The 17,598-nt window shown below is 39.9% G+C and overlaps 1 protein-coding gene across 3 annotated transcripts in view; it reads right to left on the bottom strand.

The window, feature by feature from the left end:
- The window catches only part of MYT1L (myelin transcription factor 1 like), a 559,436-nt gene extending 557,075 nt beyond the window's left edge, over nucleotides 1-2,361 (bottom strand). For all 3 annotated transcript variants that reach the window (XM_009441909.5, XM_024354177.3, XM_009441910.5), the window contains exon 1: nucleotides 2,053-2,361. The gene's annotated coding sequence lies outside the window, so the exon portion shown is untranslated. The remainder of the gene's footprint in view (nucleotides 1-2,052) is intronic.
- Between the last annotated feature and the right edge of the window lie 15,237 nt (nucleotides 2,362-17,598).

Below are 17,598 nucleotides of genomic sequence, written 5' to 3'. Positions count from 1 at the left end.
TGACCATGAAGGCTTCTCCTACTTCTACCTCAACTAGCACAATCATTAAGATGATGAAAGTGAGCCATTTTCACATTGCCAATAAACTAGGAGGAAGTCAGTCACTGTTGAATGCAATCGCTATCAGCTGCGGACAGCTCCTGGTGCTGAAAGGGAAGGCAGAGAAGCCTGCTCACAATAGCTCACTCCACCAGCCTTTGAAAAATCACAGCAAAACTGAATGAGGTGGCAAGTGCTCAGCCTGAATAGCACTGTCTACAGAACAATGGCAGCCAACTCTAAATCCTACTATAATCACATTAATGAGATTAATCAGTGAATTAGCAGCAGTCAAATGTCAGGGAGGCAAGGAAGAATCCAACCAAGATTGGTAATTAACTTTTTGGGGGTGGGGGTTGGGAGGAGAGAAAAATCAATTGTGCTATCTCATAGGTTTTTTTAGATGTTGATAATTTTGATTCACGAATCTGAAGACTATATGTACAGATCAAAAGACAACAACATAATCCTTCATATTATAATATAGATCCAGATCTCATATTACTGATTCTTAAAGTATAGTCCTCTGAGAAAGCTGATGTCACTTTAAATAATCTTCATAATCTATCAGAATTTTATTGTTTTAAATTCTTTAAATGCACAATTAATATTTAAAATAAACTTATTTCTCTGAAAATCAAGCTAAAATATAAAGAAGTATGGCTGATTAAAAGCAGAAGGATTATATAACAACTGTTATTGTTTATGAAAAGTGTATGATAGTATGGTAAGAGTTTTCAAAGTGCAATCAAGTAAAGTACCATCACACACACACATCAGTAGTGGTCTATGTTAGTTAATAAAGAAAATTTATCACTCAAGTATAACTTTAAGGAGACTTTTAAGCAATTAACTTACTGCATTTGAGGTGATAGAATCATACATGTTCTTTTAGGTCAATCAGAAAAAACAAACTTCCTTTTTTTCTGGAATGTTTCTCTTAGTAGCATTTATAACTTACAATCAACACTTTGGATTCAAAGTTCTTGAGAGGTGAAAACTTATAGGAATGCAATGCTGTTTTTTTTTGAAAAGGAATATTTTATAAAACACTTTTCTTTTAAAAATAATTACATTTTTATCTGTATGGGAGACATGACTTTATTATTTTTAAAGCTACATGACACTAAATGAAGTTGAACAATTAGAAAGACACTCACATGCCTGTAAGGGTAGTTTTGGGATGCTTTGGTCTATGACGTTAATTTTGTTTAGTAGAAAATATAAACATTTGAACAAAAAGGCTCTTATATAAAATAGTTTTACTCTAAGTAACTTAGAAATTATTTAGCTTATATAGCTTTGATGGTACAAGAAATTGTCATGGTTAATACTAAATTCAAAATCTGTTCTCTATATTTTATATAGCTAACTTTCATATAAATATTTACATATATATTTTTGCTTTATTCAGATCTATCTTAAAACTAAAGTGTAGAGTTTAAACTTTTAGTTTATTAATTTAGGTGTTACAAAAAGACATATTTCTGTTATAAATAACATTTTCTTTCATTATTATGAACTTCAAACATTTAAGTTAAATTTAAAAATCTTTATTTGAGTTTCTCCACTTAAACAATATAAATCAACTTTCTTCTTACCATTAGGTAAATTCATCCAAAATATCTAACATTTTAATTGCCTTTGCATAAAATGATGTGCTTCATTTGTAATGTAAAGTAATCCAGTAAAGTCTCTGGGAAGTTTTTGTTTCAGTATCCTCTTATCCTCCAAACACCATACATGCACCCCGTTTTGTTTTTGTTTCTTTTTTTCTTAATAAACAACATCACAGTTAAGTCATGCAACCTAATACCCATTTTAGTTTAAAGACAGATTTTTTTGTGGATTACAAAGCCTCCAGTCCAGGAATATTTCAGCTACCAGCCATGCTATAAAAATAACTTTAAAAAGGAGCAGACAATGGAATAGCAGCCGCAGCCCTTGAGCTACGGTAAAACACATCCTGCTCACTAAGTTCCCCGAAAAATTAACCTAACGAACATCACGTACCTCACAATGACCACAACCGCTCACAAGCGAAAGACAAGTTCAATTTTGGTAACTGTGCTGGCTCAAAACACACAGACAGGGAAGAAAACCCTGTTCCACCACAAGTTTGGAAGGATGATGAGACACATGCATGCCACCGAGACGCAGAAAAGGTGGCTTTTTGTCTTCAGTGAGTGTGGATATCATAACCCATAGTCCAGGGAATGAAAAAATTAAAATGCACCCACCAACAATGAGCGAAAAACCAGGGGGACTTCAAGAAGACTGCAGGGAAAAGCTCTCTCACTGTTTAGTGTGCAGTAGCTTAGGGGAAAAAAAAATGTCGCCCGGGCAGGAATGACAAATGCAGCGCGATAGGCTCGCAGGCCTCAGGGATCTGTTTGACTTCCACACACCCCCATGCACACGCTCCCACTCATCCTCTCCTAGGCTTTTTTTTTTTTCCACATTTTTTTTCACAAGCTCCAAATCCCCGGCATATGACCTTCTGTTAAATAGATAAAAAAAAAATTGCTTATCAGTCATGCAAATGAGGCTGAATTCATTTTCCACAACAGATGGCCTCATAGATAATGATGATGGAAGAGAGAAAATTGAATGTCTCTCACAAGGTGGCCATGGCAACCGAGAGCAGAATAATATCAATAATAAACTCACTGCATAATAAGGTTGTCAGTCCTACAAATCAAAGTCTCCAGCTAAATCAGGTATACCACCCCAGCTAGTTACCAGGTAAATACTACACACACACACACACACACACACACACACACACACACACACACTTCCACAGAGTGGCTTGAAATCTTTCATGGTCACTGTAAAATGTGTACGTGTGTGTGTCTGTTGGTGGCAAGAAGGGGTTTGGGGAGAGAATAGTTGGATAATGAAATGACAATGTGACTTTTTTCTTTTCCTTTCCTTTCATTATGTTTTCTGCAATAGACTCGGTTTCATGCAGGACCTTCTAACTAGCCATATTGAAATCGGGATGCGGTGCTGAAGGCTTTCTCTCCTCCCTCTGCCTCCGCGCTCTCGCTCTGATGTGCTGCATTGATGCAATAGCAGCTCGCCTCAGGCTTCCACCTTGGCTCCCAGGGGGACATCCTGCAAAATGAATCAGCAGCCATCCTGAGCAGGCTGATTAAAATGAAAATGGCAAGGCACATGTCTGGGCGGAACTGGAGCTCAGCTTTGCTGCTTGTCTGGCAAGCATGCTCAATATAGCTCTTGCTAATAATGGCTTACTGCCTTTCATTTTTTAAAAAGGTATCACCCTTTTTCCCCTTCACTGACTGGTGTTGTCTGTGTGTGTGTGGTGTGTGTGTGTGTGCACGTATGTGCGCGTGCATGTCGCGGGGGGAAACGAGAATGGATGGTTCTATTCTTCTAATTTTCTGCTGCTCACATGCAGACTGCCTGCCTGACAGCACCATTATTTTAACACTGAACTTACTTCAGCTTTTCTTTTGGGACAGGGTGAGGGGGCGGTTGATAAGTCTTGGGGCAGAAGGGCTAGTTTTAAAATCAAGCTGCCTAAAAGGCCCAGACAAGATTTTTACACTCCAGATTCAATAATTTCTAACCAAATCTGAGGCAACAGACCTCGAGAGAACTCCGATGCTGCTTCACAGGCTCACAGTTGGACATGCTGAAACACAGCCTATGAAGAAACCTATTTCTGTTTCGAGCATTTGCAACCAGCCTGTTACTGTATCCTAGATATTATGCAACACAGAGAATTAAAATAGAGAAAGCTACTAGCTAATAAAATAATCGAACACAATTGAAAAAATAAATCTTGGATATTTTGTTGTTTAAAATTCTCAGGCATAGCTTCAAGATTGCCCTCAAATAAGCTTTACTTTGCAGCATCTCTGCCGAGTATTCCAGGGTTTTTCAAGGCATTCTGGAAATTAGACCATTATCGCCTCTCAAAAACAATTGTTGAAAAATTAGAACGAATAATTTTTCTAAACTCATTTTACTCTACTTCTCCTATACATCTTATTCTATGTTATAAACAGTCTTTAAATTTTGCTAAATTGTCAGTTTTGGTTTCCTTTGGTAACAGATACTTGATTTTTGTATAAAACTATCTATCTACTTATTTTTGTCTTTGTAATTCCTATTTCTGAGACGTGATATTTTTTTCTTCTGAGCTCTAGCCCTGTTGCTGCAGTGTGAATCAGAAATCAATAGCGCTGCCCTAATGGAGACTCCACTCGGCACGCGGCAAGGCAGCTGCAGTCTCCTCTCTCTCTTCCTCTCTCTCTCTTACACACACACACACACACACACACACACACACACACACACACACACGGAACTAATGACGTCTGTGCAGCTTTTTCAGCTGATTGGGCACCACATCGGATGTTCTGTGGAGCAAAGAATAGGAGTCATTTACAGTCGGCGGAAAAAAAATGGGAGCATATATCCTTCTGTGTGTAAGACACTGATCCTGAGCTCCCCAGGCAAGCAGCATGTGGGTAAGGACGGTTCTCCGTGTTGTGGTCACCATGGGGTAAAGAGCGCCTCCAAAATGATTCTAGAACTGGAACTGCAGTACAGTGGGAGCATTTGTCCATTTTGTAAAGGACAAAGCATTCCTGTAAAAAAAAGTGAGCACAATAAAATTCCCACGCAAATGCGAGTGTTTAGGTCAAACCGTGACCTCCTGGGTATTATTTAGGCGTTTACATATACATTATATTATTACTTCCAAGGAATTCCAAATGCACTTAAAAAAATAAAGTTCAAATTAAATGAATATATATGTATGTACACACACATATATACACACATATTCATGTCATCATTCCCTATGAGTTTATCATAGTTGTGTTAATAATAAATTCTTAGTTAAAATTCACCCCCACATACCTTACCTTACATTAAGAAGAAAGAAATCTGTAAATAATACTGACACAATATTTTAAATCACAGATTTATACATGTATATGTTTTTCTTACATATTTGTGCATGTCTATGAAAACACAATGTATATTTGATATGGGGCACCTGCACACACACACGCAGGCACAATATTCTTTCAACAGCTTTGGTTACCTTAAGCTGTAGGTGTAACTCACTGCAATGACAGGCTGCTGTGTTGATAAGCATGGTATCTAATGTTTTACCCTTAAGGTAAGGCATCCCTGGACCCAGCAGCATTAAAGAACACATCTTCCCTTACCACACTGTCACTGCATTTCATTCAACCTCATCGTGTTGACAACAACTGCCCCAGCCTGAATCGGGCTCCAGTGAAGCATTTGTATTCTTTCCACCCATTCTCTGCATGACTTTTAGAGCTGAGATACCAGCCCTCAAATGGCTTAAGAGAAGAGGAAAAATGAATGAATCATGAAGCCACAGAGCCACAGCAGAGCAACACTGCAGTCTGCATTTTGCAGTTACATTGTAGCTCACTTGATACAGTATGATTTCTTCAAAAATGATATTGAGTACTCTGCAGTAAGGTACCATAAAATCCTTCATGATGTAGAAGAACTGGGGAATACTCAAATGACCATTTAGATTAAAAATCTGTAGTTTGCGATTAAACCGTATAACCAAATGTTTTGTCTCTAAGTATCTGTCACCTGCCTCCTTAAATTATTTCTAATATATTTTGTACTTCATGTATTAGTTTATTCCACATGTTAAAGCCCTTGGTATTAGGAAATACATATGTCATTAATTTTGTTTATTTATGTATGTATTTATTTATTTGTAAGAGAAAAGAAATTGGAACATATTGCCACTTCTAATGGGTATGTCCTCCAATTTAGTACAAAGAAAAAAAGCCCAGATAATTTTTTGTGTGGAAATACACACAAGTTATAACCTATGATGTATTTCCAACTGTAGGATACATATGCTGATCACTTTAACAAACGATAGATTGATCTCTCATAGTATAGAAAGTTCAATCTCTTTCCTTTCTGTTCTCTGAACTCTGGTCTCAACATGAGACCAGAAACAAAAAGGAGCCGTGACGTTTCTTCAGGTGCCATGTTGCACACCAGGTGAGGAGCCGGGAACTAGACCTTCATGGAAAGCATGACGATGACTTCATGACCTTTTCTTCAGAATTATGTCTGCACCAGTGATGGAGAGCTGTGACATCTAAAGGGAGTCTGAGATTAATTTAGGTCTGGAGCAAACAGCATAGAATTGCTATAGTTGGGTAGTAAATTGGTAAAACCTGGAATCCAGATATTACTATATCAGAGTGTACGTTATGCAAAATCAGGCACTAACATAGCCCTCCGCCACTGTATTGGGAAACAACTTTCCAAGTTAGCTATATATCAGAGAGGGGGTGGTTTATTAATTTATCGATGATAAGGATGGGGAATCCATTTTCATTACAGGGAATTAGCTTCAACTAATCAAAACATCTATAGAGTGACTCAACAGCAAATAGATAAAAGAAATAAGGTGTAGGTGGTTAATTTGCTAAATAGAATAATGAGAAAGAAATTTAGGAGACATATCATGAAGAAGAGCTGAGGTATCAAGAATAGTTGTGGCCAGATAGAATTTGGTTGTGTAATCTCGGTGAAATGACTGGACAACAAAGGGTAGACCATGAACCTCAGAGCTCATGCGTTATTTCTGCAGCTATCCCAGGCTGACCGTTCTATTCAATATAAACCCATATTAGGGGAGTCTGGAGCAGGTAGAGTTGAAAACATCTGTATTCAGATCACTTGGCCTGATTTTACAGAACTGGTTATTTATTGGCAAAATATATAGATATAAATATGAAACATAATTCTGAGATCTAAAAGAGCATTGAGAATTTAAGATGTAGGTAAGGGGTGCCCAACCCCAGTCCATGTCTCTTAGGGACCGGGCCGCACCGCAGGAGGTGAATGGTGGGGAAGTGAGCATTATTGCCTGAGCTCCGACAAGTCAGTGGCGATATTAGATTCTCATGAGAGTGTGAACCCTATAGTGAACTGTGTGTGTGAGGGATCTAGGTTGTGTGCTCCTTATGAAAATCTAATGCCTGATGATCTGAGGTGAAACACCTCCCCACCCCGACACGTTCTGTGGAAAAATTGTCTTCCACGAATGAAACCAGTCCCTGATGCCAAAAAGGTTGGGCCTGCTGGTTTAGATTATTATAACCAGCAAACTAAGATAATCTATAGAAGGTATTTATTCTACTCAAAGTCTATAATTTTATAAAATGTCTGCAATTTTATGAAAGTAAATACCTTTCATTTCATCCTCAGTGGCCCAATAAATTCACAAATATGCATATTGCAACAAAACTTTCCACATTACCTGCACACCCTTGAGACTCAGTCTCTGAACTATTTTGCATCTGGGGTTTTTATATCGCATTTCATTTCTTTGTGCTATCAGGTTAGTATCTGCAATGATTCAAGCTACTTGAAGAAAGAGACTTATGCCTTTTAGCTTATGAGTACATAGGAATAGTGCTGGTCTAAATCAGGTTCTTAATAAGAGTATTTTTATTTATTTTTATAATTAGCTTTATGGGTCTCATCCCTGAAGTTAAAAAAAAAAGCCACTTACTTTATTCAAAATTATATTTTTCTTCACTGTATGGAAAACAGTAATAATTATCATGCTCATTTAGAAGAGTTTTGGTGCTGAAAATCATTCAGAAAAGAGAATCTAGAAAAAAACATGGAGGCAGAGAAGACGATGGGGTTCAACAAAAGGAGAAAGATGTACAGCCCGGTCCACACTGTAGTAATTGTTTCACTCTTTCTGAATTTCCAGCATTGGAACCTCCTTCCTACATCCCAACCCTCCCCAACATTTGAGCCTCCTTAGTAGGTAGGGACTGCCTCTCACTCTAGATACCAAAATAACAAGCTATTTATTTTTCCAACTTCTCTTTCAGCAAAGACATGGACACATGGCCTACGATTCACCATTATGACATGCCCAATTTAGATTTTGAATTGTGTGTTGATCCCACAGAAAACCATATTCCTTAAAGATTCTCCTATGGCAATGGTGGTTGTGCAGTATAATTGAGAAAGAGTGGCAGTGTGTAGAGTTTATGGTGGTTGTAGCAGCATCCTGAGAAAACCAGCTGTGCTATATACTTTTAGGTATTATCACTAATGTGCTAATCTCCAAGTTTGAGATTTCAACCATCCTAGTAGATCTGACTTGTGTGCTTAATTCAGTCAGAATATTTACTTGTAACTAAGTATACGAAATGAGGCACATGTGTTTACTAAGAATGCAGACAACTCAATCTCTGAGAAACAGCAGTTTTGTTATCTTTCCTGGTAGAAAACATCTCATAAGACAGGAATTTGTCAGCTCATGGTACATGGTAGAAAACCAATTAAATGGCCAGCCCTGACCGTATGGAATAATTTGCGGAAATAGATGGGCGGTCTACCAAGTTCCTACTTGATTTACGGAACTGAAGAAATGTGGTATCTGTGCACAGGTGTCGGACCTGAGTCCTACCATAAAGATTTGAGGATCCTCACCCAATCTCGGAAATAAGTTGGCTTCTAGACTCAGGATATCTAGAATGAAGACATGCCTTTAAAGAATGATCTTGCAGTAACATCATGAACATAAATGTCCTTTCCCAGTTGGCCCTACAGCCGTTTGTCAGAGTAATTCTGTATTTGAAAACAGAAATGCCCCTAACTCCTGGGCTTCATTGGACTTTGGCTTGCCTCAACTTCTGGGAACCCAGAATACCAAGTGGTCCACTTGAGAGAGATGTACAGGGAGCGAGGCTGGTGATGCATGCTCAGTGGGGCCTTAAACCCTCCCTTCATTTCCCCAAAATTCCTATGGGCAGAGATGAAAACCATATATTCAATAAGCTGGGTGTAGTGGTGCCCACATATAGTCCTAGCTACTCAGGAAGCTGAGATAGGTGTATCACCGGAGCCCAAGAGTTCAAGGCTGCAGGGAGCTATGATCATGTCACTGCACTCCAGACACAGTGACATACAATGATAGACTGGATTAAGAAAACGTGGCACATATACACCATGGAATACTATGCAGCCATAAAAAATGATGAGTTCATGTCCTTTGTAGGGACATGGATGAAGCTGGAAACCATCATTCTCAGCAAACTATCGCAAGGACAAAAAACCAAACACCGCATGTTCTCACTCATAGGTGGGAATTGAACAATGAGAACACATGGACACAGGAGGGGGAACATCACACACCGGGGCTTGTTGTGGGGTGGGGGGAGGGAGGAGGGATAGCATTAGGAGATATACCTAATGTTAAATGATGAGTTAATGGGTGCAGCACAACATGGCACATGTATACATATGTAACAAACCTGCACGTTGTGCACATGTACCCTAAAACTTACAGTATAATAATAAAAAAAAGATATTTTCAATAGCCAGCAGAATCCCCTCCCTGGATCCCTAATAAATGGACTATCAAAATAGTAAATCGAAATAATAATTTTATTATTATTATACTTTAAGTTTTAGGGTACATGTGCACAACGTGCAGGTTTGTTACATATGTAACAAGTACTGTGACATTGCTGGGGAAATGATAGCTGTAAAGTTGCCAGTGGTGATAACGGAAGGCATGCTGGTCTTCTTTCATTCTTTGGTGGGGCTTGCACAGAAGACGGGATTCTGGAGAACCGTGGTGAGCTGATAGAGGACGAAGTTCCAAATGTAGCTTCTCTACTCCAGCAAATCCTCATAGCTCCAACCGCAAGGAAATGGACGTTATCCCAATGAAAGGATTAGACCAAGATTAGTATTTCTTCCTATTTTAGGAACAACAACACATCTTCACTGTCCTATCCTAGGTTATATTAATTCTTTATCTTTGCAGAAAATACAATTTCTCTCTGCCCAGAGGACATAAGGGTGGCCCCACTACAGCAATGATAGAACACTGCAAGAACCTGGAGAACAGGGGCCAGTGTTCACGCTACATTTCTTGACAAAATAGAGACCTGCTAGAGATCAGAAAGTGAGTTCAACAAAAATATAGGGGTCTGCACCTTATAAAGTTACTGGAATCTGATTGTTTGGGGAATGGCCAGGTTATGTTTCTAAACAGAAAGGCAAGAAGCTTTGCCTTCCACTCCTGGCTTCCTCTTTTTGGAGGCTCAGGCTACTGTGGGAGCAGGTTGCATAGGGGTTAGGTGTTCAGTAAAGGGATTGACCCAGATTATCAAAGGAATACAGGGGTCGCTACACGGGGAGGGCCCCGCTCTAACTTCAGGGCCATGAACTGAAAGCGCCTCATTTTTTCATCTTAAATATGGCATCTTGGTGGACTAATGACTAACATGAAAGCAAAAAGAAGATTCTTGGGGCATCTTTCAATAATGCCAGGTTCAGTCATAACAGCCAAAGGAAGACTAGAGCTTCCAACACTGAGAACTCATCTCTCTCACTGCAGACGCCATCCTACAAGGTGAGCACCTCTGACCAGCTGAGGAGCCGGCTGGATGCAGAGAGCCTGGGACAGAGCCAGGAAGATGCTCATGCTCACCTTGTAGACAAAAGGCTTAGAATATTTAACTGCATTTATCTTCCTTCCTGGGTCATGTACATCTTTATATAACTGAATTAATTTTCTGCTTTTCTCTCTTTCCCCTGTCATTTTAAGGTGATAGTGGCCTATAGTATGAAGCATGTTGACATGGAATTATAGCAGAATAGAGAAGAAGTGGGCACAAGCTAGGAATCCTGGACTGGGAGCTGAGCACAGAGAATCAAGCCATTCCTTTCTAAGAACTGGGGGAATGATCTCGATCAGGAGAGGATTGAGTTAAGATGCATAAGTGCTTTTTAGGGATGTGTGCTGATGTGGGGCAGCATGGGATGAAAATAGCAGACACTTACTCCATGTTGATGCTTCACAGAGGAAGGTCACACCCTGAGAGCCTGGGCGGGTGGAGAAGGCTTCTCCGGTGAGTGCAAGAATGGAGGAGGCGCTGGAGCTGTTCTGAGGGAACCCCCTCAGCGGCCTGGACATTGGAAATGGCCTCAGCCCTCTGTCCTCATCTTCCACTCCTGGGCATTCGGCAAGATGCCAGTATCTTGTTAATAAATGGCCTTTTCTGCTGAAATGAGCCCGTTGGTTTCCTTTGTTTATATCTCAGAGCTTTCACTGATACAACACACAGACACAGAATACAAAGGCACACACACACACAGATACCTAAACCCTGGGTCTTTCAAGGTAAGAGCCCAAGCTCCGGCACAGTTTCTCCTTTTCTACCTCTCATCATGGATCTGCTGCCACCCTTCACCCCAAACCCTGGCCTGTTTGCTTTCTGAGAAGTAGTCTTGTTCATTCATTAACATCTTCTTAGCCTTTGTGTGGAGTGGCCCTGCTCCGCACAAATCCGATGGAGTTCTGGCTCCAAAACTTGTTTCTCTCTCAGCTGCAAATGCAAAATCCTCTAGACTCCAGAAACAAAATAAATTGCACCACAGTCCAAATCCTATCAGAAATGAAACAAGTAAGTAGGCTAAAAAACCCCGCAAACTTTATGGCATAGTTAGTTACCAACCCTTTTGTGATATCAAGCTGGAAGAAACTTTGCAAGGAGAAATATCTTAACAATGTTTCTTTGATGTGTGGTCTTATTCATTTGTAGTAAAGGACAATTCCTGTTTTTCTTTTAATACACTACACAGCAGGTGTTCTGTTTCTCAATTATGGACTGAAAAGCCTTTGTCTTCTATTTCATCTTATTCTTGTGATAGATGTAGGAGCCATGGGGGTCTCCTGAGAGCTTGTTGAAAATGCAGCATCTTGGGCCCCTTTCGGACCCACTGACGTAGGATCTGCCTTTAACCTAACTCTTCTGTGAACTGTACGCACAGTAAAGTTTGAGAAACACTGGACTGGATCAGTGCCTTCCAAAAGATATATACTTTAAGCCTCAGGTTTAATTAAATTTATTCTAATAGCTACATATTTTGAAACAGAAACAGGTGAAATAAGCTTTGATAATTCATTTTACTTAATACACATAGAATATTGTTAATCAGCATCCAATTTATTAATAAGATATTTTACTTTTTTTTTTTGAGAAGGAGTTTTGCTCTTGTTGCCCAGGCTGGAGTGCACTGGCACAATTTCTGCTCACCGCAACCTCCGCCTCCTGGGTTCAAGTGATTCTCCTGCCTTAGCCTCCTTAGTAGCTGGGATTACGGGCATGCACCACCATGCCCGGCTAATTTTGTATTTTGAGTAGAGATGGGATTTCTCCATGTTGGCCAGGCTGGTCTCGAACTCCTGACTTCAGGTGATCCACCCGCCTCAGCCTCCCAACGTGCTGGGATTACAGGCGTGAGCCATGGTGCCCAGCCTTTTTTTTTTGAGATGGAGTCTCACTCTGTTGCCCAGGCTGGAGTGCAATGGCGCAATCTTGGCTCACCACAACCTCCACTTCCCAGGTTCAAGTGATTCTCCTGCCTTGGCCACCTGAGTAGCTGGGATTACAGGCACATGCCAACATACCACGCTAAGTTTTGTATTTTTAGTAGAGACGGGGTTTCACTATGTTGGCCAGGCTGGTCTGAGATCCTGACCTCGTGATCTGCCTGCCTTGGCCTCCCAAAGCATTGGGATTACAGGTGTGAGCCACTGTGCCTGGCCTATTTTACATTTTAAAAAATAATCTGGTGTGTGTTCTGCACTTAAACCCCATCAGAATTTGTACCAGCAGCGTTTCAAGGGTTCAATTGCCACACTTTGCCGGTGACTACCATATTGAATTCTCGGATAGAAACTGCCAGATTTCTCCTCTAGTTTCACACTGGGATAGGTCTGCTGGACTTCCCCCTGTCTACAGAAACCATAGAAATACCCTATGGGGGAATGTGAAATACTGTCGATAACCAAAGATCCAGCACATTTTCACACATAGACATAAATATTAATAAATATTCATTGACTGACTGAATACATGAATGTTTGCTCAACACTGGGACATGTGCTTGGACTCTTGTCCCCGCCCTTAAGAATGTCTTTGTGGATCCTTCCCTTCTGCCTGCTTCAATTGTCATCTGGTTGTTACTGTATAATCTTGTAACTTGTGTTCTACTTATATTCCTTTAGTTGTATGTAACAAAAAGAAAGGCATGGGATATTCTGCAGCTTTGGAGTTTGGGAACTCAGTCAATGCTGTTTACTCTACATCTGCTCTTCCTGCCTCACATTTCCCTGGATCTCCGGGGTTGGCCTGTCTGTCGTGTAACTGCCACAGGCCCTTCCCAGGAAGCCTGTCCATTCCCCAGGGCTCTGGACCTGTGTTTCTGTTTGACTTGCTCTGCTATTCATTCCCTAACCTTTCTGAAAGTCCAGTGTGGACAACAACATATATTGTATTGGCTTTTAGATCTTTTACCAATGTAAATTTCAGAGGCCTCTCCTGACAACATTCTGTGATCGATGGCAAGTTTTATACCAGGGTGCCTGAGACATGCTTCTTCCGCACTATTTCTGAATGTATGCATTCATGAGCTGTGCTGTTTTTCCTTGAACCTACTTTCACCCTCATCTGAAAAGAATTTCAAAGGCTGGAGTTGAATTCCCATGTTATTTTATGGAGGCCATGAGAAGTGGTGTTTGGAACCTCTCTCTTTAAATTTATCTTAAATAGTTGCCTAATGCAGACAAATCTACTTTAGTTTGTAGAATTGGAATCTCATTTTCCAAATTCACTTATAATAAAAACACAAGCAGATGTTAGAATTATAGGAAATTAGAAGTGAAAAGGCTACCTTAGAGATGATCTACGTTATAGTTTAGAAAACTGAAGTCTAGAAAGGTGGTGACTGGTCTGATATCATTGATGAGAGAAAAAGTGAGAGAGAGAGACAGAGAGAAAACAGAGACAGAGGGAGACAGAGAGACAAAGAGAGACGAGACAGGCAGATAGAGACAGAAAGAGATCCTTTAAGCTACCACAGTCACTCACTCAGGATGGAGTACTGGCCTGCATGAATAAACCTGGTGGTTTGTCCAATAAATTATACTATCTTAAAGACATCTAAGAATGTTTGGTTAGCAGGAAATTAAAACTTCTTTTCTAGGCCACTAGAGCTCAAATTGGGACATTAACTCAAATTTGAATACGTGTATCTGCACGGTGGATTTCAAGCTAGGTCTCTTTGAATTTGCTGTGTTCCTTTAATCAGTTCTAAGTGACAGAGGGGCTTCACAAAATACCTTCCATACATTATCTGCACGGTGGATTTCAAGCTAGGTCTCGTCGAATTTGCTGTGTTCCTTTAACCAGATCTAAGTGACAGAGGGGCTTCACAAAATACCTTCCATACATTATTTTACTTAATTTGAAAGTCAGAAGATATACTTATAAAGTAATATGAGTGATTTGAAAAATACTAAAACTGAAGACATTCAAAATACTCTTTCTCTTTCATCAGGATCATATTTATTCCAGAGCTTTATATTGTTTGAGACAAGGCTTAAGTTCTTCAAGATAAGTTTGGGATACCTTTAGGTTATCTGGCATATCTTATGTAATTTCTTCATTGCAGAAAAATCTTTATTCTTGGAAGTCGAATGTCTAGAAAGAGCCAAAATTGTTAAAATATCAATTCTAGTAAATAAAATAAATTCTCCATTTGTTAATACTGTTCAGACAAAAAAGTAAAATGTGTTTAAAAGGTAACAAGGCAAATTTTTAAATGTATGCCTTAAAAGCTGGGTCCGAAAGATGGGTCTCAAATAAAAAACCTATGTTGGTCACAGCCTCAAAATCCCAGCCACATGAAACCCTGATTAGAATCTGCTCCTGAGGCCTCCTGGCTTCTCTGGCACTTGACATTGTGAAGAACACCAAAGGCAGATTGAGCATATTTAATAATGTAAAAAGGAGTCAGATCTGAAAGTATCCAGCAAAGCAACATGAAGGCAAAAACAAAATAACAGTTGTTCTAACCAGAGCGTGGGCTTTGTAATGGGTGGGGACTTAGACCCTAGGGTAGGTGAAGGGTCAACTTGCAGCATGACCTCCAGCAGGGGCTGAGCATCAAAACGGGACGCGCAGAGAACGGTCAGGTCAATCCTTGTACCGCAAGACCCATTTTTCTTCAGTGGGGACACTTAGTAGGTCCTCAGCAGCAAACGCCTCCTCTCTACCACTCCTACCGAGGAGCACTGTGAGATCAGGAAGAGACAGACAGCAAAGGGAGAGAAGGGCCACAGAAACTGGAAGGGGCCCAGGGGAAGGGTGGAGTGGAGAGCCAGGGCGAGGTTCCGAGGAGAGCTCAGGAGAACAGCAAGCCTGATTTCACAGGCGTGGCAATTAGGGAAGTTAGAAGGCACATTTATTAAAATACAGTGTATGTACTTAAAGGTCTTAGATTTGTTCTCATTTTATTTTTCAAGTTTCATATTTATTGTCATCAATTAGAAAATGCAAATAAAGAATAAGAAAAAAAAAGCATAAAGTTCCACTGCCAGCTTTAATGCAATTAATGTTATGTTATGTTCAGACATTTTTTAAACATTGTTTTCTACTTGTTACACTAAACATAAAATAATAAAATCCATTCATCTGGCCTTTCCTCAGCAGCTTCTTTAAAAAATATAAGACATCTATCTTTATATTTTGAATATCCCTATTTTATAATGAGAACTGAGTGGTCGCTTATGCAATACAACAATAACTGCAAAAATTGAAGATAAGAGAAAAACTTAGAAATATGGTAGACCCACTTCTCTTTATAGTTGAGAAAACAGGCCTCAAGAAATGAAGAATGTTACCTCCACTAAGACCTTTTTATTTGTTGTGACTGCCAGCCAGTACATTCAATGATTTAGTTATTTATCGGAGTCCAAAAATCACAAGAGAGGTAAGCAGTCTCCACCCAACAGGTGCCCTTTCGGCCAGAATTTTATATTCAGCTTAATGCTAGAGGACCTAACTAACATAACTTCAATGCAGACAATGTAATTGTAACCATAAGGAGGTAAGGTGCGATTTCTGCATGCAAGATCATCACTCCGTTATCACGCTTACTCCATGCAGTCATGCTGGCCTTGGTGGTTCTGTGCACGGACACCCTGAACCCACACAGCCACTTGCCTGGGTCTGGGCACTGGCTTCGTGGCTTCCTAGCTCTGAGGTCGTCAGCAAATGACCCTTGTGCCTGTGTTTTCTCCTGTGCAAAATGAGGAAAACAGCAGCACCTGCTTCATGAGGTTGTTCTGACAATTCCAAGAGTTGATTCCTATAAAGTGAGCAAAGTGTGTCCACACCTAATACGTTCAATCAATGCTGGAGGCTACATTGTTCCTGTTTTTGTGACTATAAACCATGGCATTAGTTCCCTCTAGGGAGGAATGTTGGGGAATAAAGGAAATGAGAATTTGGGCGAACATAAGAGGGCCTAACTTATATTCAGTGTTGCATTTATTTTTTAAAAAATGAAAAAAATGACAACATGTTAACACTAGGTAATTTATGTTGTGTACTTGGTATTATATATTTCCCGTATTTTTCTAAGTATCTAAAAATGCTTATATTTTAAAACATATATAATGTTTGCCAGCATAGCCTAAGACCATTTTATCTTTATCTTAATTTCCTCCAAACATAACAGTATAGATACATCATAGGCCTTTTCTATTTTGTCTTTCAACCTTTTTAAGTTATAAAATAAAAAAAAGATACAGGAATATGACACAGAACTGATGCAGAGAAAATAAATTCTTCTGAAGGAAACCACTCTCTTGACCTCCACTCAGGTCAAAAAATAGGACTTTTCCAGCCCCCCACACCAGGCCTCTCCACGTGCTGAGTCCTGAACACAGTGGCCTTCTTCCTCCACAAATTCACCTGGATCATGGAGTCTCCTGTATTTTTCTTAACTTCATGTGCATGGTGCAGTTCAACGTGTTCTTCTGTCCTCTGCGTTTCCTGCCTAGGGCATCCTGGACTCCAGGCTTCAGAAGGATTGCGTCCCACACCTAAGGCCTGCCTTTCATGGGGCCAAGTGTTTCCATGAGGAGGCACGTCATGTTTGGGATATTTTTGTGGTGTTATCAGTGGTTGCTGCTCAGTGACTAGATAAATGGATTCTGTGGAGATTGCAAAATGCTGACGTTCTAATTCAACCACTTAATTTTTCCTTATTAGATGGAATATTTTTACAAGGAGAAGCTTCCCTCACCTGCATGATTTGGTCTCTGGTAGACTTCATGTGGGAAAGGCAGAATAAGTACTTGGTTCTTTCCTTTTTTTAACTGTTGTCAAGATAATTAGTTTCCTATCATCCTTCAAAGGTGACCATTTAATTTTTTAAAAAGTTTTCTAATGAGGTGGATTTAAACGTATTCATTAGGTTTCTATGCATTATCATTATCTTCCTAATTGAAGCTCAAGCTGTTCCATCTTTGGGTGGTGGGGCCTCTTCACGGTGAACCTTGTGTCTTCAAGATGACACCAGTAGTCTTTGATAGCTTTCTTTCCATTTGGTATGTCACGATGTCCCGGGCTCATTTTGTACCCTTCTGCTCCAGTTTCCTGAGAAGTTCTA

Source organism: Pan troglodytes, chromosome 12, assembly GCF_028858775.2.
Source record: "Pan troglodytes isolate AG18354 chromosome 12, NHGRI_mPanTro3-v2.0_pri, whole genome shotgun sequence".
Lineage (NCBI taxonomy): Eukaryota > Metazoa > Chordata > Mammalia > Primates > Hominidae > Pan > Pan troglodytes.
This window is presented reverse-complemented; position numbering and strand designations above follow the sequence as displayed.